This window comes from Hyperolius riggenbachi, chromosome 8 (genome assembly GCF_040937935.1).
Source record: "Hyperolius riggenbachi isolate aHypRig1 chromosome 8, aHypRig1.pri, whole genome shotgun sequence".
NCBI classification, from domain to species: Eukaryota; Metazoa; Chordata; class Amphibia; order Anura; family Hyperoliidae; genus Hyperolius; species Hyperolius riggenbachi.
Genome location: NC_090653.1, coordinates 263051332 through 263076668, shown reverse-complemented (window position 1 = coordinate 263076668; position 25337 = coordinate 263051332). Strand labels below are relative to the sequence as shown.

General features: G+C 45.5%; 1 protein-coding gene across 1 annotated transcript in view; it reads left to right on the top strand.

Annotated features, from left to right (window-relative positions):
* The first annotated feature begins 21823 nt into the window (after nucleotides 1-21823).
* LOC137527820 (degenerin unc-8-like) overlaps nucleotides 21824-25337 on the top strand; it is a 175890-nt gene continuing 172376 nt past the window's right edge. Inside the window, exon 1 of the mRNA XM_068248764.1 lies at nucleotides 21824-21937. The gene's annotated coding sequence lies outside the window, so the exon portion shown is untranslated. The remainder of the gene's footprint in view (nucleotides 21938-25337) is intronic.

Below are 25337 nucleotides of genomic sequence, written 5' to 3'. Positions count from 1 at the left end.
TTAGCATAAATTGTTGTTGTTTTGTTTTTTTTCACAAAGTATCCTTTTCTGCTAACTTGTGACAAAAAAGAATTTTTTTTATAAACTCACCATGCCCCTCATGGAATACTTTGTGGTGTCTTATTTTTAAAATGGGGTCATTTGTGGGGTTTGTTAACTGTCCTGTCATGTGGGGGGGGGGGGCTAAATTGTGAGCACCCCTGTAAAGCCCAAAGGTAGTCATTGCACGTTGGGCCCCTTAGCGCAGTTAGGCTGCAAAAAAGTGCCACACGTGCTATCGCCGTACCCGGGAGAAGTAGACCAATGTGTTTTAGGGTGTATTTTTACACATACCCATGATGGGTAGAAGAAATCACTCTGTAAATGACAATTTTTTGATTTTTTTTACACACATTTGTCCATTTACAGAGATATTTCTCCCACCCAATATGGGTATGTGTAAAAATACACCCCAAAACACATAATACTACTTCTCCTGAGTACGGCGGTACCACATGTGTGGCACTTTTTTGCACCCTAACTGCGCTAAGGGGCCCAGAGTCCAATGAGTACCGTTAGCATTTCACAGGTCATTTTGAGAAATTTGGTTTCAAGACTACTCCTCACGGTTTAGGGCCCCTAAAATGCCAGAGCAGTATAGGAACCCCACAAATGACCCCATTTTAGAAAGAAGACACCCCAAGGTACTCAATTAGGAGTATGGTGAGTTCATAGAAGATTTTACTTTTTGTCACAAGTTAGCGGAAAATGATTGTTATTGGTTTTTTTTACCAAGTGCCATTTTCCGCTAACTTGTGACAAAAAATAAAATCTTCTATGAACTCACCATACTCCTAACGGAATACCTTGGGATGTCCTCTTTGTAAAATGGGGTCATTTGTGGGGTTCCTATACTGCTCTGGCATTTTAGGGGCCCTAAACCGTGAGGAGTAGTCTTGAAACCAAATTTCTCAAAATGACCTGTGAAATGGTAACGGTACTCATTGGACTCTGGGCCCCTTAGCGCAGTTAGGGTGCAAAAAAGTGCCACACATGTGGTATCGCTGTACTCGGGAGAAGTAGTACAATGTGTTTTGGGGTGTATTTTTACACATACCCATATTGGGTGGGAGAAATATCTCTGTAAATGGACAATTGTGTGTAAAGAAATCAAAAAATTGTCATTTACAGAGATATTTCTCCCACCCAATATGGGTATGTGTAAAAATACACCCCAAAACACATTGTACTACTTCTCCCGAGTACCGCGATACCACATGTGTGGCCCTTTTTTGCACCCTAACTGCGCTAAGGGGCCCAGAGTCCAATGAGTACCTTTAGCATTTCACAGGTCATTTTGAAACATTTGGTTTCAAGACTACTCCTCACGGTTTAGGGCCCCTAAAATGCCAGAGCAGTATAGGAATCCCACAAATGACCCCATTTTAGAAAGAAGACACCCCAAGGTACTCAATTAGGAGTATGGTGAGTTCATAGAAGATTTAGCTTTTTGTCACAAGTTAGCGGAAAATGATTTTTATTGGGTTTTTTTTACCAAGTGTCATTTTCCACTAACTTGTGACAAAAAAAAAAATCTTCTATGAACTCACCATACTCCTAACGGAATACCTTAGGATGTCCTCTTTGTAAAATGGGGTCATTTGTGGGGTTCCTATACTGTCCTGGCATTTTAGGGGCCCTAAACCGTGAGGAGTAGTCTTGAAACCAAATTTCTCAAAATGACCTGTGAAATGCTAACGGTACTCATTGGACTCTGGGCCCCTTAGCGCAGTTAGGGTGCAAAAAAGTGCCACACATGTGGTACCGCCGTACTCAGGAGAAGTAGTATTATGTGTTTTGGGGTGTATTTTTACACATACCCATATTGGGTGGGAGAAATATCTCTGTAAATTGACAATTGTGTGTAAAGAAATCAAAAAATTGTCATTTACAGAGATATTTCTCCCACCCAATATGGGTAGGTGTAAAAATACACCCCAAAACACATTGTACTACTTCTCCCGAGTACGGCGATACCACATGTGTGGCCCTTTTTTGCACCCTAACTGCGCTAAGGGGCCCAGAGTCCAATGAGTACCTTTAGCATTTCACAGGTCATTTTGAAACATTTGGTTTCAAGACTACTCCTCACGGTTTAGGGCCCCTAAAATGCCAGAGCAGTATAGGAACCCCACAAATGACCCCATTTTAGAAAGAAGACACCCCAAGGTACTCAATTAGGAGTATGGTGAGTTCATAGAAGATTTAGCTTTTTGTCACAAGTTAGCGGAAAATGATTTTTATTGGGTTTTTTTTACCAAGTGTCATTTTCCACTAACTTGTGACAAAAAAAAAATCTTCTATGAACTCACCATACTTCTAACGGAATACCTTAGGATGTCCTCTTTGTAAAATGGGGTCATTTGTGGGGTTCCTATACTGTCCTGGCATTTTAGGGGCCCTAAACCGTGAGGAGTAGTCTTGAAACCAAATTTCTCAAAATGACCTGTGAAATGCTAACGGTACTCATTGGACTCTGGGCCCCTTAGCGCAGTTAGGATGCAAAAAAGTGCCACACATGTGGTACCGCCGTACTCAGGAGAAGTAGTATTATGTGTTTTGGGGTGTATTTTTACACATACCCATATTGGGTGGGAGAAATATCTCTGTAAATTGACAATTGTGTGTAAAGAAATCAAAAAATTGTCATTTACAGAGATATTTCTCCCACCCAATATGGGTATGTGTAAAAATACACCCCAAAACACATTGTACTACTTCTCCCGAGTACGGCGATACCACATGTGTGGCACTTTTTTGCACCCTAACTGCGCTAAGGGGCCCAGAGTCCAATGAGTACCTTTAGCATTTCACAGGTCATTTTGAAACATTTGGTTTCAAGACTACTCCTCACGGTTTAGGGCCCCTAAAATGCCAGAGCAGTATAGGAACCCCACAAATGACCCCATTTTACAAAGAGGACATCCCAAGGTATTCCGTTAGGAGTATGGTGAGTTCATAGAAGATTTTATTTTTTGTCACAAGTTAGCGGAAAATGACACTTGGTAAAAAAACCCAATAACAATCATTTTCCGCTAACTTGTGACAAAAAGTAAAATCTTCTATGAACTCACCATACTCCTAATTGAGTACCTTGGGGTGTCTTCTTTGTAAAATGGGGTCATTTGTGGGGTTCCTATACTGCCCTGGCATTTTAGGGGCCCTAAACCGTGAGGAGTAGTCTTGAAACCAAATTTCTCAAAATGACCTGTGAAATCCTAAAGGTACTCATTGGACTTTGGGCCCCTTAGCGCAGTTAGGGTGCAAAAAAGTGCCACACATGTGGTATCGCCGTACTCAGGAGAAGTAGTACAATGTGTTTTGGGGTGTATTTTTATACATACCCATGCTGAGTGGGAGAAATAACTCTGTAAATGGACAATTGTGTGTAAAAAAAATCAAAAAATTGTCATTTGCAGAGATATTTCTCCCACCCAGCATGGGTATGTGTAAAAATACACCCCAAAACACATTGTACTACTTCTCCCGAGTATGGCGATACCATATGTGTGACACTTTTTTGCAGCCAAACTGCGCTAAGAGGCCCACAGTGCAATGACTACTTTTAGGCTTTACAGGGGTGCTTACAATTCCGCACCCCCCAAAATGCCAGGACAGTAAACACACCCCATAAATGACCCCATTTTGAAAAATAGACACTTCAAGGTATTCATTGAGGGGCATGTTGAGTCCATGGCAGATTTCATTTTTTTTTGTTACAAGTTAGCAGAAATGGAAACCTTTTTTTTTTTTTTGTGACAAACTGTCATTTTCCGCTAACTTGTGACAAAAAATAAAATCTTCTATGAACTCACTATGCCTCTCAGTGAATACTTTGGGATGTCTTCTTTCCAAAATGGGGTTATTTGTGGGGTATTTATACTATCCTGGAATTTTAGCACCTCATGAAACATGACAGGTAGTCAGGAAAGTCAGAGATGCTTAAAAATGGGAAAATTCACTTTTTGCACCATAGTTTGTAAACGCTATAACTTTTACCCAAACCAATAAATATACACTGAATGGGTTTTTTTTCATCAAAAACATGTTTGTCCACATTTTTCGCGCTGCATGTATACAGAAATTTTACTTTATTTGAAAAATGTCAGCACAGAAAGTTAAAAAAATCATTTTTTTGCCAAAATTCATGTCTTTTTTGATGAATATAATAAAAAGTAAAACTCGCAGCAGCAATCAAATAGCATCAAAAGAAAGCTGTATTAGTGAGAAGAAAAGGAGCCAAAATTCATTTAGGTGGTAGGTTGTATGACCGAGCAATAAACCGTTAAAGCTGCAGTGGTCTGAATGGAAAAAACAGCGCTGGTCCTTAAGGGGGGGTAAAGGCTGAGTCCTCAAGTGGTTAAAGGAAACCAGAGATAAGTAAACTTAAAATTTTTACACACACATACCTGGTGTTTCCTCCAGCTCCATCCGCACGGATTGCTCCCAGGCCGCCATCCTCAGCCTTCTCCAGCTCTGGTACCGGGTCGCATAACTTCAGCCAGTCGTGGCCAGTTTGATGCATGTGCAGTGCGCACCCTCCATTTCGCACTACTATTCTTCGCATTGCGCTTGCGTCAACTGGCCGCGACTGGTCGAAGTAACGGTACCCGGGACAAGAACTGGAGAAGACTGAGGACGGCAGCGTGAGAGCGATCTGTGCAAATGGGGCTCGAGGAAGCCCCAGGTATGTATAAAACTTTTAAAGGGAAGTTTTCTTGTACTGCGCCGCCTGCGCAGTAAGCTCCCGCTGACGTGCATGGGACCAAGTGCGCGTGCGGTCATGCAGCCGCAGTTCTATTCGTCTAATTAGACAAATCATTAGCCCGGTGCCGGCGGCGGGGAACGGCGCATCGGAGGAAGACGGCGCGGGACATTACAGCTGCAGGGGGCCAATAGAAGCCACAGGTAAGTGTCAGTTTTAGCCTCTTTATGTACTGGAGTACCCCTTTAAGTTTACTTGTCTCTGGTACACTTTAAGGATTTTCTGGATACAAAAATCACATGGAAACAATTATAATCACATGAGTTAACATGAATCTCAGTTGCCAGGGATAGTCAGCTACAGATATAAAGTTGCAACGGCCCCCTCGTACGCTCCGAGCCCCCCCCCCTCCCCCAACCCACACACCTCTGCCGCTTATTGCTGACCTCATCATGGAGGCATACATGGAAACAAAATTATAGAACGTTAACTCATTTAGAGGATTATTTTACACTTCTGGCAGCAATGGTGATGGAACTCCGAGCTGCACAAGGGGGAGGGGGGAGACCGGTTACCGCCCAGAGCCTCCGCTGACCGTTGTAATGATGCTATTATGACATAGAGGGAATACCCCCGGGATTCCCCTCCCTTCTTGTTGAAAACCTGCCAAAGAATCATCATTCGCTGAAGGCATGTTAAAATGAAAGTCCACTTTTTTTAAAAATTAACTACAGATATACCCCGACCTGACACAGTCAGAATTAAAGTGAAACTTAAGCTAAAAATAAAGTGATAGGATAAACAATTGTATTGCATCTATCCTTCTATTCCTAAAATGACTTTTAGATATCCCACAATAATGTAATGTTATGTTTAAAACTTTCTTTAAAAAAGCAGATTTATTGGGTCTCAGCTAAATGTTAAGGTGGCCATACACTGTTCGATTTGCCATCAGATTCGACCAACAGATAGATCCCTCTCTGATCGAATCTGATCAGAGAGGGATCGTATGGCTGCCTTTACTGCAAAGAGATTGTGAACCGATTTCAGCCTGAAACCGTTCACAATCTGTTGTGGTGGTGCTGTCGCCGCTCCCCCCCCCGCATACATTACCTGCTCCGCCGGCATGACTGGTCACGGTCACGGCTGCTCCGTCTCAGCTCTGGTCTCCAGGTCCGGCATGCTTTACTTCTTCCTGCCCGGCAGGAAGTTTAAACAGTAGAGCGCCCTCTACTGTTTAAACTTCCTGCCGGGCAGGAGGAACTGAAGCATGCCGGAGACCAGAGCGGAGACGGAGCAGCGGTGACCGGGGGCAGTCGCGCCGGCGGAGCAGGTAATGTATTGCCACTCCATTGTGTCGGTCGTCGGGCACTCGAACGCCGCTAGCGACACGCTCCCTACCCGCGGGCGATCGACGGTAATTTTCCGCACGGAGCGATCGATGGGATCTGACGAAATGGATCGAAATTCGGCGTGTAGCGCGAACGATTGGCAGCAGATTCGATACCAGTGATCGAATCTGCTGTCGAAACGGCGGCAAATTGGGCCAGTGTATGGCCAGCTTAACAGTCAGTCTCTGTGTCTCAGTCAGAGACAGTGCTCAAACATATGAACTATTGACCTTTTTCTTATCTATTCCCTCCTGGCAAAGAACTGGGCTTCCTAGATTTTATGGCTGTAGTTCCTTATCAATAGTCTGACTGGGTCCTGACTGGAGACAAACTGTCAGCTGCATAGCTGAATGTTAAAGGACACCCGAGGCGAAAATAAACGAATGAAATAAACAAATGTATCTATCTTCCTTCTCCTAAAAATGACCTTTTAAGATATTCCACAGTTTTGTTTTATACTTAAATCTACTTTTTAAGTTTAAACTGTTTTATTGTTTTTACTCAATGACACATTCATTGAAGTATGCCAGAGCCAAAATCTATGAACTATTGACCCTTTTTATCTCTTTCATGCTCTCAGAAGCCATTTTCTGCTAGGATAGTGTTCTATAGTTGGAATTTCTTATCAGTGAGGGTCACACTGTAGTCACTTCCTGTCTGAGTCAGGACTGAGTCAGCCACTTACATACCTGATATTTAACTTTTTGAGGCAGAGAAAGAAAAAAAAGGAACACAGCATAGTTATTTGTGTGCTAGGCACTGTATATACACATGTCTATCTCATTATGTCACATGTCAGCTCGGGTATCCTGTAACTCTTTCAGGGAGAGAAAAAAAAGAAAAACATCACAGCATATTTATTTGTGTGCTATGCACCGTACATACATATGTCTATCTCATCTTGTCACTTAAAATGATACTGTAGGGGGGTCGGGGGAAAATGAGCTGAACTTACCCGGGGCTTCTAATGGTCCCCCGCAGACATCCTGTGTTGGCGCAGCCACTCACCGATGCTCCGGCCCCGCCTCCGGTTCACTTTTGGAATTTCTGACTTTAAAGTCAGAAAACCACTGCGCCTGCACGCCCGTGTCCTCGCTCCCGCTGATGTCACCAGGAGTGTACTGCGCAGACACAGACCATACTGGGCCTGCGCTGTGCGCTCTTGATGACATCAGCGGGATCGAGGACACGGCAACGCAGGCGCAGTGGTTTTCAGACTTTAAAGTCTGAAATTCCAGAAGTGAACCGGAGGCGGGGCCGGAGCATCGGTGAGTGGCTGCCCCAACACAGGATGTCTGCGGGGGACCGTTAGAAGCCCCGGGTAAGTTCAACTCATTTTCCCCTGACCCCCCTACAGTATCCCTTTAAAGGACAACCGAGGTGACATGTGACATGATGAGATAGACATGTGTATTTACAGTGCACACTTATAATTAGGCTGTGTTCCTTTTTTTGTTTCTCTGCCTGAAAGAGTTAAAAATCAGGTATGCGGAAGCTGAGGAAGATGAGGTGTTCTGTGTGAAATAGTCAACTATGTCCTGACAGTATTGGGGGTTGATGGCACGTGCCTTCTTCTGAACACTGTACTTTGGTCGAGGGCCGCACAAAATCACAACAGCACGACCTCAAACAGACCTGCCGGGTGGCCTGCCTCTGGCTCTGCCTTTTGTTTTGTCCTTATTGGAGGGGATGAAGTGAAAAGTATGCACTGACTTGACTAATACAATGTGCAGTCACACAGATGCAGTGAAAGGTATACACTGACTGCTGGTATAATGCAATGTGCAGTCACACAGGTGCAGTGAAAATGGATGCACTGACTGATGGTATATAAAACAGCTTGCGGTCACACAGATGCAGTGAAAGGTATGTAGCAACTGGTATATAAAACAGCATGCGGTCACACAGATGCAGTGAAAGGTATGCAGTGACTGGTAAATAAAACAGCGTGCGGTCACAGAGGTGCAGTGAAGGGTATGCAGTGACTGGTATTATAATACAATGTGCAGCAGTCACACTAGGCACTGAATGTGCTGGGCCTGGCACAGTATAGCAATTAGCGAGGGCCAGCTGCGACAGACAGGGCTGTATTATATGCAGTGTCAGTGGGCCACACACACACAAAAAAAACACATCACAAGAACATTAGCTCTCAAAAGAGCTGTTTTGGGGTGCTTTTTAACAATAAATATCAGCAAGGAGCAAGCTAACAAGAGCCTAACTATGCTTTCCCTATGTCTGCAGCAACCTCTCTCCCTTCTCTCACTAAAACAGCAGCAGAGTGAGAACATGGCCGACGCGGCTGCCTTATATAAGGGGGAGAGGGCTACAGGAGTGAGTGCAGCCTGATTGGCGTTCCATGTCTCTGCTGACTGAGATGTAGAGGGTCAAAGTTTAGCCCAATGATGTAGTATAGGGGGCGGGTCGAACTCGTATAAAGTTTGCGATTCGATGTGGATGCGAACCCGCGTTGTTCGCGCGAATAAGTTTGCGTGCGAACCGTTCGGGACATCTGTACTCAAGTATTTGGCATTGGACATCATGCGACTCCTTCACTGTCACCAGGAGCAGAAAAGGCACCCAAGCAGGAAGGAAGAGTTAAAAAGGGGAAGTGTGGGGACCTCAGGTCACAAATGTCATCACATTTACAGTGATAGTAATTTTAGAAACAGGCCCACAGGTCGTAAAAAAAGGACTTCTGCCCCTTGGGGCTTTGGTTGTCATGGCAGCACACAAACATAAACACCAAGAGTGCCCATCACCAGCACCATTGTGTGTGACGGAAATAGGGTGCATTGTTTGGCTTCCTTGAGCGTAAATTACTTTGGTTCCTGCAAAAGGTTTTTTTTTTTTTTTGCTTTTTTGCTTTTTTTCATAGCCCTGAGAGCGAAGCAGATGGTTTATAGTTATTTTAGTATTTGCTATGACATAGACAATGCCAACACTCAAGGGTTTAATCAGCAAGTGTCTTCTGAGCTAACAACATCTTTGTAGCTTACAAAAATAATACATTTTGAAATTTTAAACAGAGCTCGAGGTGGGCTCATAAAATAAAATAAAAGTAGGCTACCTGATCCGGGTGGCTAGGCGGATCAAGTAACCTCAAAAACCGCCGCTCCCTGCTGCTCCTGTGGGCCACACTTTTGACACCTCTGGGTCACGACCCTGCAAGAAGAGACTGTGTGTCTCTGATCCAGCGTGCAGGGAGACGGCGGAGCAGCAGGGGGCGCGGCGGGGAGAGAGGGCTGCCCAATGGCGCTCTGGAAACCCTGCAGATACGCCCCTGGCAGGCATTTTGAACAGGGAATTCCTCTCTTAACGACCACCTAATGCCGATAGGCGGCGGCAGGTCGTAAGTGGTTTTACATGGAAACGGCCGCTCGAGCGATCGTGGCTCGCAGGCTAAATGTAAACATGCGGGGAAGAAATCCCCAGTGTTTACGCCGCACGGCGCTGCTGCGCAGCAACGCCGCAAAGGAGATCAGCGATCCCCGGCCTCTGATTGGCCAGGGATTGCCGGCATCTGATAGGCTGAAGCCTATCAGAGGCGGTGCAGGACGGATCGCTGTCCTGTGCTGCCCATGGGAAGGAGCAGAGGGAGGGAAAGAGAGGGAGTGTAATGATCTGCTCAGCTGCCTGTGCAGGCAGGCAGCTTTTTGACCATTGTTTGGGTTTGCATGCTGCAGGACTCTGGAAAGGAGAGCTTCTGTCAGTTTTGCAGCTTGTGTTTGCTGAGGAATTTGCATACGTTGTCATGCAAATTGCCTGGCCACATTCATTGGAGGCGTGTACTAGAAGTACTATGTGTTTCCCACAATGCTGGTCATTGGCTGGTCATAAGGATTCCTTCCTGTGAAACACTCCTGGAGGAGTGTCAGCCTTACTCTCTGTTTGAAGATCAGCTTAGAGTAATTTCTGAAACTGCGCTAGGCAGGTTTCCCTAGTGCAGTTAGGATTGCTTATCTGTTTTGTTTGTTCTGTTGCGATTGTCCTGTCCCAGCGGTGGTCGACAGGAAATCGTTCTGATCTCTGTTCTTGGAGTATAGCTGGTGCAGCGGTTGCTACCAGCTATCTCTTCTGATCTGTCTCACTTGGATCGCACTAGCATCTTGCGCTAGCGCTGTGGATCCTTCTGTTCTGTCCCCTTGGATCGCGCTAGCCACTTTCCGCTAGTGCTGTGGATCCTTCTGTTCTGCCTTCCTGGATCGCACTAGCATCCTGCGCTAGTGCTGTGGATCCTTCTGTTCTGCTACTCTGTCTGCCTGTATCGCACTCGCCTAGCGCTAGTGCTGTGGATCCTTCTGTTCTGCTACTCTGTACCTGGATCGCACTAGCATCCTGCGCTAGTACTGTGGATCCTTCCGTTCTGTCTTCCTGGATCGCGCTAGCCACTTTCGCTAGTGCTGTGGATCCTATCTCTCGCTTGTCCCTGTCTTCGTGTGTCTGTCTTGTCTGCTACGAACGCTTGCTGGAGGCTCGGTGAGGTAACCGTTAAGCAAGCGCTCGCATCCTCTGTTACATGTTTGTCTGTCGATGGTTAGTTAGGCGTGCTTGTCTCTATTGTGCTTATCACGTGGAGACCGCGCATGAACGCGTGCACTGTTGCGAATGAGTGCGGTGTTCGCATTCAGTTAGCGTTTGTTATTTTCCGTATCTCCTCATTGTATGATTTGCTGTGCCGTTGCTATTCTCGTATTCTGTTCTGATCTGCCTTGTGTCACTTTTGGCAATCGCCTTTCTTGCGGTTGCATTTCTGTTTCGTATCTGCTGTTGTGTGTGCGCTGTTGCGGGGTGGCGACTAGATTGGCGCACACACTGTCCCTTTGCTCGTTCTCATTCGCAATCGCTTCTCTTGCGATTGCGTTCTGCGCTTCGTACAATTCCTGTCTAGCATTTGTGGAGGTACAGAGGATTGGTTCCTCTGCACTCCTCACAGCTATCTGCCGACAGGAATTTCCCTCTACGGGTGCGTAGCACCTTTTGCTGGGTTCCTGCAATTATACGCTTGTGGAGGATTTCCGCCGTATCAGCGCACGCGTTGTGCGCTGATCACGGAGAAAGTTCCGCAATCGTTACAGGGAGGCTGAAAATCTCTGCGGAGGGGGGCTTTGGGGAGCCCCCCCAATACACGCAGATAGCTAGCGGCGATCATACAGGACAGCAGTACATTCCCCTAGTGGGGAAAAAAGGGGGGGGAAGTCTGGTCGCCCTGCCTGCAAGGTGATCTGTGCTGTGGGCTGGAGAGCCCACCAAGCACAGATCACAGAAAACAAGCCCGGTCCTTAAGTGGTTAATGCTTACCTCCGAGATATTGTCACTAATCTCAGGGGGCTATATGGCGGCAGTGGGGGGGGGGGCAGAGATCGGCGGTGTGGAGACACAGAGGCATGTCATGAGGCAGACAACATGGCTCTGTGTCCCATCTGCCCTCCATGGAAACGCCTTGGGTTCTCTTTAACTCTTAAGGTGGCCATATCTCTCGATTTGGTGGCCAATCGGCCATCCGATTCCATAATTATTATAAAAGCAGCATTAGGGACCCTTTTGTTGCAGCCAAATATCCCTCCAAGACCGCTGAGTCAGCTGCTGACTTCTTGTCAAAAACCTGTGCGGTTCTTGCCTTTTTCATGATTGCTAAATCAGTAAAGGAACAGCCCTTAAAGTGTTGCTATCATATAAATCCGGCATAGCTGGGTCTGAACCCTCTATAACAGTAATGATAGATTGACGGTATTCCTTGAAATGAATCAGAGCACTCAGTGTATGATTTTATATAAAAAAATTTATTTGCTTATCATACAGCATATATACAAAATATGAACAGTTCTAAGAAGTGTTTCCTTCTAACAGTATTCCATCTCATCAAGGCTTTATAGCCAAGCGATCATCAATCTTCTAAGTACATAAAAAAAGAAATATAACAGTTCTGTTATGTACAATAAGATCAAAAGTAGTATTGTCTGTATCAATAGCTGTGTATCTAGTAGCTGTGTAAAACTTGTAGTAATCTTCTTAAAGAAATAGCATAAAAAATAGCTTATAAAAAAACTTCTTGCTAACCTCTTAACAGAACTTAATGCTTGTCTGCTGGTTGACTTTTTTGCCCCAGACATTGAACTTCTAAACAGTAAACAATTTAATTCATGACGCATTTCTGATAATGTGTCCTTCTGCTAATTAGTTTGGAATGTGTCTGTACTTTCCCAGACATAAGATTGGTCAGGTTGACACTGTAACCAGACCTGTGAGAGTCTTCGGCAATTTAAAGCTTGTTGAAACATACAGGGCTTCTAATATACTCATTTAAATATAAAGCTTATTATATAATTCTTCTTAAAACAATTAATCATATAAAATATAATTGCATATAAAATTGTAATAATATAAAATCATGTTCTATATATTTTCCTTTCTTATGAATAAATATAATAACTTCAACCGGCAGATGTCAGCATTTCATCATCTATAACTAATTGGGAAAACCCCTTCTATTGTTTTATATTTTTCATATTTTGACTTTCTCTGGCTGGGAAATGTTATCTTTTCTTTCTGGGTGTAACGGCCTTGTAGTACATGTCAACAATCCTCCAGAACCAAAACAATCCCACGAAAATGTTTCACAGACCCAAAGCATCACTGGCAGAATTCAGCATTTAACTGTATTTCAAAGTATTAAATTGTATTATGTGTAATTATAGGTTTTAACAATAATTATTTTTTTCTTTAGAAGGACTGTATTGATTATTAATATTTAGATTAATAATATTTATATGTAATAACTGAGCAAAATGTATATATATGTCTGATGCAGTCATGTGAGTTTAAACTTGTTTTCTGTCTGCCACATACTGCGCTGTGTAACCTTGACATTTGAAAGATTCTTGTAACAGACAAAAATGTTTTGGCTTCTGTAACTAAAATAATATAATAATTATGAGTTCCACTGTCTGGAATATGCTGAGATGTCACAGAGCAATATTTTTAAAAAAAAGTCTTCTAACTTTACAGTTTAATATGAAATTTTGCATAGAACATTAAAACTTAAATCATATACATATGACAGCTTTTCTTGCATAAATAAAAACGCTAGAATTCTGACACCCTCCCTTCCAATCTCTTCCCAACTTAACTGTGCTCCCAGGGGCCCCTGCAGAGTCTTTGGCAGTGTAGTGTCTCACCTGCCTGCCAGCAGTGATACGCTGCTCTGCCAAAGACTCTGCAGAGGCCCAGGGGAACAACAGTTAGGGCCTTTTTCCACTAGCCTGCGATTTGCGATTTGCTTCTGATCGCAAATCGCAAGGTACTTTAAACTAATGGAAACTGCAGCAGCAATTTCCATTAGTGCGATCCGATTGCGATGCGGTTTTGGTCAAATCGCAATCGTAGTTCTGCCGCGTTTTGTATGCGATTGAGCTGTACTATAATGAGTATAGTAGCTCAATCGCAATCGCAATCGCATGGTGGAAATTGAAACGCGATTGCGATCGCGATCGGAATCGCGATCGCAATCGCGATCGCATTTCATAGTGGAAAAGAGCCCTTAAGATGGGAGAGATGCCTTGGGGGCCCCTACAGGATCGGGGGCCCTGGGCCGATTGCCCCCTTTGGCTCTATGGTAGCGCCGGCCCTGATGATTGGTGTAAAATGTATGATGCATTCTGTATGTGAATTTATGATGAGGTAGCTGATTAAAGGGGGAAAGTGACAAAGATAGCATCCATACACTAATCGGGTTGTTCTTATTAGATTATAAAGTGCCAACATATTCTGTGAGTAAAAAACAAACCCAATAATACAGACAATGCTATGCATAAAATGTACGGTAGATATTGGTACGTAATACGGAATTGGTAGATTTAAAAAATTTTCACCACACTTATTAAAGGAGTACAATAATGATAAAAAAGTTGTCGATAGTTTCCTGTACTGCGCCTCCACAGGAAGCTCCCGGCCACCTCCGCGGGAGCGAGGATGGACGTGGCCAGGGCCACACAGGCGCAGTGGCTTGCGACATTAAAGTCGCAAATACCGGAGACGAACCACAACGGGGGACCAGGGAATCTTTTTATCCCGGAGCGGGCACAGGACGTCTGCAAAGGGCCGATAGAAGCCCCGGGTAAGTTAAACTCTCTCTCTCTTTTTTTCCCCTACAGCACTCCTTTAATGCAGAGTGTGCTCTGGGTGATCGATATGCCAATATGAAAAAGTAGCAGACTAATACTCACCTATTCCATGCTGCGTCACGTCCAGGGGCGTAACTAGAAATCACTGGGCCCCCCTGCGAATATTTGGATGGGGCCCCCCCCCATAGGTGCCAAATAATCGTAATGGGGCAGCGTTTCACTGTAAATTAATTGTAAAGTGGGCAGCATTTTACCAGACAATCGTAATGTGGGCCAGAAAATCGTAATGTGGGCAGAGTTCACCAGAAAATCGTAATGTGGGCCTTTAGAAAATCATAATGTGGGCAGAGTTCACCAGAAAATCGTAATGTGGGTAGAGTTCGCCAGAAAATCGTAATGTGGGCACCAGTCACCAGAAAATCGTAACGTGAGCAGCAGTCACCAGAGAATTGTAACGTGGACAGCATTCACCAGTCAATCGTAATGTGGGCAGCGTTCACCAGAATATCGTAATGTGGGACAGAAAATCGTAATGTGGGCAGAGTTCACCAGAAAATTGTAATGTGGGCAGCGTTCACCAGAAAATTGTAACATGGACAATCGTAACGTGGGCAGTGTTCACCAGAAAATCGTAATGTGGGCCAGAAAATCGTAATGTGGGCAGCAGACACCTGAAAATCGTAATGTGGGCAGCAGACACCTGAAAATCGCAATGTGGGCAACAGTGACCAGAAAATCGCAATGTGGGCAGCAGTGACCAGAAAATCGTAATGTGGGCAGCAGACACCTGAAAATCGCAATGTGGGCAGCAGACACCAGAAAATCGTAATGTGGGCAGCAGACACCAGAAAATCGCAATGTGGGCAGCAGATACCAGAAAATCATAATGTGGGCAGCAGACACCTGAAAATCGTAATGTGGGCAGCAGGCACCTGAAAATCGTAATGTGGGCAGCAGACACCAGAAAATCATAATATGGGCAGCAGACACCTGAAAATCGTAATGTGGGCAGCAGACACCAGAAAATCGCAATGTGGGCAGCAGTGACCAGAAAATCGCAATGAGGGCAGCAGTGACCAGAAAATCGTAATGTGGGCAGCAGACACCTGAAAATCGTAATGTGGGCAGCAGACACCAGAAAATCGCAAAGTGGGCGGCAGACACCAGAAAATCGTAATGTGGGCAGCAGACACCAGAAAATCCTAATGTGGGCAGCAGTCACCAGAAAATCGCAATGTGGGCAGCAGTGACCAGAAAATCGTAATGTGGGCAGCAGACACCTGAAAATCGCAATGAGGGCAGCAGACACCTGAAAATCGTAATGTGGGCAGCAGTCACCTGAAAATCACAATGTAGGCAGCAGACACCTAAAAAATCACAATGTAGTCAGCAGACACTAGAAAAAAAAATGCACCTGTGAAAAAAAAACAATTCACTTACCTGACAGAAGTCTTCTCCTCTCCCGGCATCTGGCTCGCAGCTCCCCGAGTCCTCCTGCAGCACATCTCCCGCGCTGACAGGCAGAGTGCAGGGCTACGGCAAGATGGCTGCTGAAGCCCTGTACCAGAGACACAAATAGTCTCCAGTGTAGGGCTTCTTCGGCGGCCATCTTGCCATAGCCCTGCTCTGCCTGCCGGAGACTATGCAGGCTGCTGGAGCGGAGCTGCGGGGAATGAACTGGCGCAGCGTCTGTTAGACGCTGCGGCCAGTTGAGCACCTTGCTGGGGGGGTCCAGAGCAGCGCTCCCCCCACGCACAGTGAGCGGGCCCCAAAGCAGCCCCGGGCCCCCCTGCGGCTGAGGGGGTCGCATCCCCGGTAGGTACGCCGGTGGTCACGTCTATCCTTCTCCCAGTATGCATAAATTGTAGTTGTGCACCCTGTCTTAAAAGAGTGACGTGCTGCCAGGCAAAGGATGACCAATCCAGTAAAATTGTAGTAAAGAGGCCAGCACCGTCTTGTAATACTCTGATCTTCTATTTATTCAGTATTGCCATACAAAACAACGTTTCGGAGCGCAGCTCCTTTATCAAGTTACTGACATCCTGACAATAGCATGAACTATCACAGCCCACCCCTATGAAGCAGCCAGTCATAAAGCTGCATTCAAAAATAACCAATCACCGCTCTTACCATAGAGCGGACTTGATGGAGAACTTGCCACCAGGTTATGGAGCCAATAGTAGAGAGGCCTACACCCCATGTGACCAGAAATGAGAGAGGACGAGAAAGCATAGGGGCAGCCGTAGTAGAATGCGCCCTTCCTCCGCCCGTTCGTGTCACTGTACACTCCCACAGTAGCCGTAGGCTGTATGTTGCCATCCTGCGGCTCCCAATACATGTCACGTGACTGGATGACGAGGAGGCCTAATGCAGCGTGGACCAGGAAATATTACAGCGTTATCTGAATACAGAATGACTGCTCACCACTACGCCCAGGGAGGGAGGCTTAGGGCACAATGACTGGTAACTATGCGCTGAGCAGTGGTGGCGCTACACTGGGGCACTGGCCCCCTCTGGGGATCACTGTACCCCCTGAGAGACCTACCTGCTTAATACCATACAGTTAATTGTTTCCATGCTCCAGCAGCATACAGTGAACAGAATAGGATAATAATCCTGATTCAAAACGTCCTCTCTGTAAAATACAAGCTCTAGTCTGCAGCAATGCATAGCTACTAAGATAAGGAATTACACACACACAGTGTTTCTCTCCCTCCTGCCTCTTCCCCCTCCTTGCTTGCAGAGTCCAAAGACAGAAGCTGGGGGTTGGAATGATTTGTCTGTGATCTGTCCACACATGAGCAGCTTGCTAGCAAGTAAGTATTAAAGCATGCCAGCAAACTAGCCAAGTACATCTGTAGGTAACTTTTCTTCAAAAATTGCACCACCATTTGGACAATCTGCTCTGCTAAAATGCCTCCGAGTTCTGCTTGTTATGTTTTCATTTGGTTCCTATCATCGCTGAACTAGTAGCCTTAATTTTATCAAAGTTTGGCAAAAAAAAAATATCTAAAGCTTGCCATGCAAACATCAATTTTGATCACCCAAATGGGCCTCACCAGCCAGCCATTGTGCCCCCCCCCCCAAAAAAATGTGAAGCTGTAGCAGCCACTGGTGCTGAGGGGGAGAGGGGCAATGGCTGCATGTGGTGCCATGATCATTTTCCTTGAGGGCCCATGGGGCTTTTTCGTTATGGCCTTGATGACCAGCTTTAGAGACGAAACACCAAAGAAAATGAAGTCAGATCAGGAATCAGGCAGCTATGTATTCCTGAGAAGTGAGACGACAGCTGTATGAGTGGATGTTCACATTACAGGAAATCTCCACACATGACTGGTCCTCATGAGATTAGCGCTCTCCATATCTGGTTTAAAAGGTTGTTTGTTATAGCATGGAGGCCATTATAGTGTTTTACGACCGGAGATAATTGACCGTGTGTACATTATGCAGCTGTATGGCAAACATTCTTCAAGCCGCACTCAGGGCTAAGCGTAAAACAACCTTCCATTGGAAACCGCAAATTACTCCTCACCCCTTGAACCATCAGTTAAACCGTTTCCGTTTTCACTTAAAGGAATAATGAAATCTGCTGAACTTTCGATTCAGCCCAACGTAACACGTCAGAGCAATCTGCGCAGTAATGAATGGACCATTATCGCAAGTTGTAGCATGTTTGGGGAAATCATGTAATAAAATGTCCATTTTAGACATTTGACTGATTTTTAGACAAATGGCCTCAATTCACTAAGCTTAACTCCTGTCTTTAATAACTCTTCTGAGCTGTTTTACAGTTATCACCATGGTGATATAATTGTGATAACTGTAAAACAGCTCAGAAGAGTTATTAAAGACAGGAGTGAAGCTTAGTGAATTGAGGCCATGACTGATTTATCAGGACAAACACAACAAATTTCAGAAGAAATCACAGCACTTTCCACCTGAACGCTATCAGATCTGAAACGTGTCCATAGTGGACAACAAACTGCTGTTTTTAAGCACAGGCAAAGTAGGCCATTAGCTATAGCACCACCTGATGGAGAGATAACCGATAGCAGTACTAAGAATACTGTTGTTTTTTTTACAGAATTATTATACATAGACTGTGGATGGGGTTCTCAACTGCACAGCAAGTGCACAGAAGGAATATTTGCGGTTTTCCTGTGCAGCTTGTGATTTGCTGTGGGAACATTGTGTTCTGTAAAGTACTCCCTTTGTCACACTTCCCTGCCCTCTGTGTTCTGTAAAGTCTTTGTCACACTTCCATGCCCTCTGTGTTCTGTAAAGTCTTTGTCACACTTCCATGCCCTCTGTGTTCTGTAAAGTCTTTGTCACACTTCCATGCCCTCTGTGTTCTGTAAAGTCTTTGTCACACTTCCATGCCCTCTGTGTTCTGTAAAGTCTTTGTCACACTTCCATGCCCTCTGCAGTTTCACTGACGGAAGGGTCTCCCTGTTGCTGGATTCTGGCATCCGTATTGTCATCTGGGCTTGTGATGTGGTCGCTGTGCCAATTCCCGGAATGCCAATCATTAAACAGAGCTGCCTGTAGAGTTCTGATCTTTTGTCTTTCAGTATTATCTCAATGACATGATTGTTGTTTGCTGGCAGATATGGGGAGAGTTTCCACTGGAGTGCATGTTTTATGTAGAGAGAGAGAGAGAGAGAGAGATGAGGAGTATCAGGATGGCAGCAAATGGGGGGAGGTGCGAATATTTACATCGGTAGAGGGAAAACTCTAAAGCCGTTAGAACAAGGATGTCAAACTCAATCATGTAAGGGACCAACATCTAGAACATACACTTAAAGTGGACCCAAATTTAAAAAAAAAAAGATTTCAGAAATAAAATCTATTTTCTAAATTATAATAATAAATAGCAGCCTTTTTTCAGCTGCATGATGACAAATATAAAATATTTTACCTTTATTGGAGGAACCCCTCCCTTTCTTTCATATTGCCGGGACAGAATCTGGCAGACTGGTGGAGTAGGTGGTGTCCGGCAAAGGAGGAATTGCTAATGGCTGCCACCTGTATAACCCTAGTTATGAAAAGAGAAGGGTGAAAAGCATGCACTGAAATGCTCATAGGCCTGAAGGAGTGTTTATTTATCTTTGTATGTGTCAGAGTGGTGCAACTGAATATGTTGAATTAAAAAAATGTTTGGTTTGGGTCCTCTTTAATTAAAGTGTACTGAAACTGAACTATAAAGAAAGCTTTATACATACCTGGGGCTTCCTCCAGCCCCATCCGCTCTGAATGCTCCCGCCCCCCAGTCCTCCGCTGTCTGCAGCTTCGGAATCTGAATCCCGTCACTGCCATCAGTCGGCTCCAGTCTACGTGAGAAGTGCGCCCTCTACATATCTCTCCAGTGGCTGCGTGCGTAGACTGGAGCCGACTGATATAAGTGATGGGACCCGGTTCCCGAAGCTGCAGACTGTGGAGGACGGCGGGGTGGAAGCGTTCCAAGGAGATGGGGCTGGAGGAAGCCCCAGGTATGTATAAAGCTTTTTTTTATAGTTCAGTTTCAGTACACTTTAAAGTGGACCCAAACCAAAAATGTTTTTAATTCAACATATTTAGTTGCACCACTCTGACACATAGAAAGATAAATAAACACTCCTTCAAGCCTATCAGCATTTCAGTGCATGCTTTTCACCCTTCTCTTTTCATAACTTGGGTTATACAGTCTTAGCTCTTAATGCATGTCATGTGACAGAAAGTAGAGAGGAGTCGGCTGCCGGGACGCATGGAGAAGGTGAGAGAAAAATGCACCACTGTGCCAATACTCTGCATGGGGACACAGGAGGGGGGCCCATGGTGAGGAAGGGAGGGATGATGCTAGCCCCCTCCCTGCATCTTCAGATCAAATCAGTGAAAATGGATGCACAGCAGACCCATTAATTTGTTTGCCTTATTGCATGATTGGGAGGTAAAGTTTGCTGTATTTCATGTGTCGGCGGTAACGTTTGCCTTGTTGCATGTGTTGGAGGTAACGTTTGCTGCATTTATTATTTGATGGTCATAGTGACTGCATTTTTTACTTTGGGGTTATGGTTGCAGCATTTGGCATTTTGGGGGCTGCATTTATTATTTAATGGTCATAGTGACTGCATTTTTTACTTTGGGGTTATTGTTGCAGCATTTGGCATTTTGGGAGCTCAGGATTACTGAATGTGATGCTAATAAATGAACCAAAAGAAATACAATGACAGGAAAAATTACATATTTCGGCCACTTACATCTTGCTAGTACTGAGTTTGACCCCTTTTGCCAATCAAACTGCCTTATTCATCATGGCATTCCTCGGGGATTTTGGTCCACATTGACATAATAGCATCACGTAGTTTCCGCAGATTTATTGTCTGCACATCCATGATGAAAATCTCCGGTTTCACCACATCATGGAGGAAACATCGCTTTCTTAGGTGTTTGCGGGAACATTGTCCCACTACCTTTACTTTATCTAACTGTGTTTTGGGTGGAAACTCAGGGAACTGCCTTGGAGTTACACCGTTACATTACAGTTAGCTTTTCCCACATCATGGCCACAAAGCGGTGGTATGCTTTGCGCGTCGCCCGTCACTTTGTGTGTGTGTGGGGGGGTGTCTGTAAATAATCAGCACTGTGTGCCAAATATGCTAGCCACGCCACTGATCGGTGTGCTCCTCTGAGTGGGAAGGCAGCGCGCTGTCTTTCTTTTGCTGCTAACAATACTGGACATTGGAAGCTCTTGAGGGCCATATAGAATGGCACAGAGGGCCACATTCAGCCCACAGGACTTGAGTTTAACACCTATGGTGTAATGTGTCCAAGTTTCAGAACACTAAAGAGCCACTTAGCTGAAATCCTGTGCTGCGACCAGTCCCTCACACCAAATTCATGTTCACAATGGTGACAAATCTTCCAACGATACACCTGTTTGGGTGACACCCATCAAAAAGGTGGGATTTTCTCTCCCCCTGGGGGAATCCCCTGTTCTTTTCCTGATTTCGGAAGTGGACACAGACAACAATCAAAGCTTGACAGAGAATCTGAAGCTTCTTCGCACTTACTGAAATGAGAAATCTATTTCCAACCAGTCTGGAAATTTTGACTGATGTTGGGTTAATTTGGTTAGTGCAGATTCTCCGTCTGTCCGGGAACACAATGCTGTATTGTTCCTTGGAAAGCACCATGCCAATTTGCCTCAGTCCATCGAGAGGGCCAAAAAAAAACACAAAAGTGAGAATTATTTCTGCCCTCCTCGGAGTCCAGTAAGCATTTTAATTGCTTGTGTCTGTTAGAATGAACGAGAGCTTTCCCAGCAGAGATGACCCAGGCTTGCAACTCCGTTCCTGATTAACAAGCCCTCTCTTCTTGGAACAGCGAAACCGTAACGCTCTGCTAGAACTTTAATGATCCTCTCGCCGTACAAAGGCCGGATTCTCTGACTGCGAAAACTTCCCAAGTTGTCTTGTTAGCAGGAGGCTATAATTGGGCTGGACAGTGCTTGGGAACAAATATAACACCAATACAGGCTTCATTAAGTCTTATGCAGCGATAATAGACCGCATTCATTTCAAGGTCAAGCGTGAGGATGTGAAGGTCAACAACAGAGTCATGGACATCAAAGATTGAACATCTCGACCAACCGGGGAGCATGATTACAGAAGTCAAACAAGGACAAAACTTCAAAAGAGTCGGTAAGCAAAGTTCAATTAGTGGTACAGCAGACCTCAAAAGGGGTTTTATGTTCAGAACAAACAGTGTCTGCTGTATTACGTAATTTCGGATTACAAAAGTGGAATGTGTGTTCAAATTAAATCATGTGACCTCTACATTTCAGTCTTGGTCAGCCTCTTTTTTTCATAGTCTCATCTACTTCTTGGATGGTAAACAGCTACAATGTAGACCAGTATCTACATAGTCACATTATTATGAGCACCTGCCAGTATCCATAATAACTGTCTCTGGAGTCATGGATGGCAGCCAAATGCTGTGGAACTGGTTGTTAGAGATACAGTATCTGCAATAATGCAGACTGCAGTGCATTCAAAAGTGGCTGACATGACAGGCGCAATGGAGGATCTAATTGTCCAAACCTTGATGGAGATGGTTTAGCATCAAAAGAGGCGAGACTCCACCGGCTTGCAAACGTGCTTGTATTAAGAGAACAGAGAAACACATGTTGTGGACTCGATGATCCTTCTTCAGGTGTATACATGTCGCAGATCCAATGGTCCTTCTTCAGGTGCATACATGTTGCGGATCCAATGGTCCTACATCAGGTGTATACTAGAGATGTCGCGAACTGTTCGCCGGCAAACGGTTCCAGGCGAACTTTGGGGGTTCGCGTTCGCCTACCAAACGCGAACTTTCCCGGAAGTTCGATTCGCCCCATAAAGTTCTATTGAGCAAAACTTTGACTCTTTATATTACAGCCAGCAGACACATTATTGCCATACACACTGCTCTCAATGCTGGAGGCCCCCTCCCTCCTCCAAGTAAGGTCCTTATACTGCCTACACTAATTAGTTAAGTGACAGCTGCTACACACTCTGCTAGGGAGATTTTAATTAGCCTGTTTGCGACCTCCCTCCTCCCACAGGAGGGTCTCATCTGCCAGGGAATTCCAGTATTTCAAAAACCAGCTTATATACCATGATAGGGATTTGAACCCAAGCCTCAGTGTATGGTAGGCAACTAACATATCCATTGTGCCACCAACACTACTAGCTGAAAGTAGCTGAAAGTAGCTGAAAGTAGCTGAAAGTAGCTGAAAGTAGCTGAAAGTAGCTGAAAGTAGCTGAAAGTAGCTGAAAGTGGCTGAAACTAGCCTAGCATGTACCATTTATGCTTAATGCAAGAGAAAAATTAGACAAGACAAATAACATTTATATCACATTTTCTCCTGGCAGACTCAAAGCACCAGAGCTGCAGCCACTGGGGCACACTCTATATAGGCAGTAGCACAGATATGTAGCCAGACATGGCCTTGTATTTTGTGTTCAACAGTTGTCAAGAGAATAATTAGACAAGATAGCAGTGTTAGGAAGACTTGCCTAAGGTCTCCTACTAAATAGGTGCTGGGTTACTGAACAGTAGAGTTGGGCCGAACGGTTCGCCGGCGAACGTGGTTCGCGCGAACGTAGGTGGTTCGCGTGCGGGTACCGCACGCGAACCTTTTGCGAAAGAAGTTCGGTTCGCCCCATAATGCACTGAGGGTCAACTTTGACCCTCTACATCACAGTCAGCAGGCCCAGTGTAGCCAATTAGGCTACACTAGCCCCTGGAGCCCCACCCCCCCTTATATAAGGCAGGCAGCGGCGGCCATTACGGCCACTCGTGTGTCTGCATTAGTGAGAGTAGGGCGAGCTGCTGCAGTCTCTCATATAGGGAAAGATTAGTTAGGCTTAACTTCTTCCTGGCTGCATACCTGTTCTGTTCAGTGAGCCCTCAGCCCACTGCATACCTGTACTGTGATCCTGCCACTGCATACCTGTTCAATGATCCTGCCACTGCATACCTGTTCAGTGATCCTGCCACTGCATACCTGTTCTGTTCAGTGAGCCCTCAGCCCACTGCATACCTGTACTGTGATCCTGCCACTCCATACCTGTTCAGTGATCCTGCCACTGCATACCTGTTCTGTTCAGTGAGCCCTCAGCCCACTGCATACCTGTACTGTGATCCTGCCACTGCATACCTGTTCAGTGATCCTGCCACTGCATACCTGTTCAGTGATCCTGCCACTGCATACCTGTTCTGTTCAGTGAGCCCTCAGCCCACTGCATACCTGTACTGTGATCCTGCCACTCCATACCTGTTCAGTGATCCTGCCACTGCATACCTGTTCTGTTCAGTGAGCCCTCAGCCCACTGCATACCTGTACTGTGATCCTGCCACTCCATACCTGTTCAGTGATCCTGCCACTGCATACCTGTTCAGTGATCCTGCCACTGCATACCTGTTCTGTGAACCCGCCACTGTATACCTGTTCTGTTCAGTGGACCCGCCACTGTATACCTGTTCTGTGAACCCGCCACTGTATACCTGTTCTGTTCAGTGGACCCGCCACTGTATACCTGTTCTGTTCAGTGGACCCGCCACTGTATACCTGTTCTGTTCAGTGGACCCGCCACTGTATACCTGTTTAGTGAACACGCCACTGCATACCTATTGTGTTCAGTGATCCTGCCACTGCATACCTGTTCTGTGAACCCGCCACTGTATACCTGTTCTGTTCAGTGGACCCGCCACTGTATACCTGTTCAGTGAACCCGCCACTGTATACCTGTTCTGTTCAGTGGACCCGCCACTGTATACCTGTTTAGTGAACACGCCACTGCATACCTATTGTGTTCAGTGATCCTGCCACTGCATACCTGTTCTGTGAACCCGCCACTGTATACCTGTTCTGTTCAGTGGACCCGCCACTGTATACCTGTTCTGTGAACCCGCCACTGTATACCTGTTCTGTTCAGTGGACCCGCCACTGTATACCTGTTCTGTTCAGTGGACCCGCCACTGTATACCTGTTCTGTTCAGTGGACCCGCCACTGTATACCTGTTCTGTTCAGTGGACCCGCCACTGTATACCTGTTCTGTGAACCCGCCACTGTATACCTGTTCTGTTCAGTGGACCCGCCACTGTATACCTGTTTAGTGAACACGCCACTGCATACCTATTGTGTTCAGTGATCCTGCCACTGCATACCTGTTCTGTGAACCCGCCACTGTATACCTGTTCTGTTCAGTGAACCCACCGCATCAGTGCGCATACCTGTGCAGTTAAGTGAACCCACCTACCTACGTGAGTGCACGCAGTGTGATATACCACTCCGTGCATACCCAATATGGACAAAACAGGTAGAGGAAGAGGAAGAGGTAATGGCAGAGGCAGAGGAAGGCCACCCGGCAGGTCTGCGCGAGGTCGTGTAAATGTAATTTCGTGTGGACCTGGCCCACAGTACAGTGCTCGGAAGAAGGCACGTCCCATCACCTCCCAAGATTGTCAGGACGTGGTTGAGTATTTAGCGACACAGAACACCTCATCTTGCTCAGCCACCAGCGCTACTACTAGCACCACTTCCGCTGCATTTG